Source organism: Monodon monoceros, unplaced genomic scaffold (assembly GCF_005190385.1).
Source record: "Monodon monoceros isolate NGI ecotype Baffin Bay Population unplaced genomic scaffold, NGI_Narwhal_1 Contig4335_ctg1, whole genome shotgun sequence".
Taxonomy (NCBI): Eukaryota; Metazoa; Chordata; class Mammalia; order Artiodactyla; family Monodontidae; genus Monodon; species Monodon monoceros.
The window spans coordinates 42,788-43,435 of record NW_021700225.1 but is presented as its reverse complement, the minus strand read 5'-3'; positions in this window follow the sequence as shown (position 1 = coordinate 43,435).

Below are 648 nucleotides of genomic sequence, written 5' to 3'. Positions count from 1 at the left end.
GCTTCTTTTCCCATATTGCTTATTACAGAGTGTTGAGTAGGGTTCCTTGTGCTATACAGTGGGCCCTCATTGATTATTTTATAAATAATAGTGTGCATATGTTAATCTCAACCTGCCAATTTCTCCCTGCCCCCCACCTTTCCCCTTTCATAACCCTAAATTTCCTACGTCTGTGAGGTTGTCTCTGTTTTGTGAAGTAGTTCATTTCTATCCATTTTTAGATTCTACCTAGAAGTGATATCATATACTTGTCTTTCCCTGTCTCACTTACTTCATTTAGTGTGATCATCTCTACTTCCTTCCCTGTGGCTGGAAATGGCAGGATTTCATGCTTTTTATGGCTGAATAATATTCCATTGTGTTTATGTACCACATCTTATTTATCCATTAGGACATCCATCTGTCCTTTTTATTTATCCAGAAGGACATCCATCTGTCCTTCTACCCTTAGGTTGCTTTTGTGTCTTGGCTATTGTACCCAGTGCTGCCATGATCGTCGTGGTGCAGGTGTCTTTTAAAGTTTTGGTTTTCTCCAAATCTATGTTCAAGGGTGGTTTCGATGTGTCAGGTGGTACTTCTATGTTTAGTTTATTAAAGAACCTCCATACTGTTCTCCATATGTAGATGTACCACATATGGAGATGTATA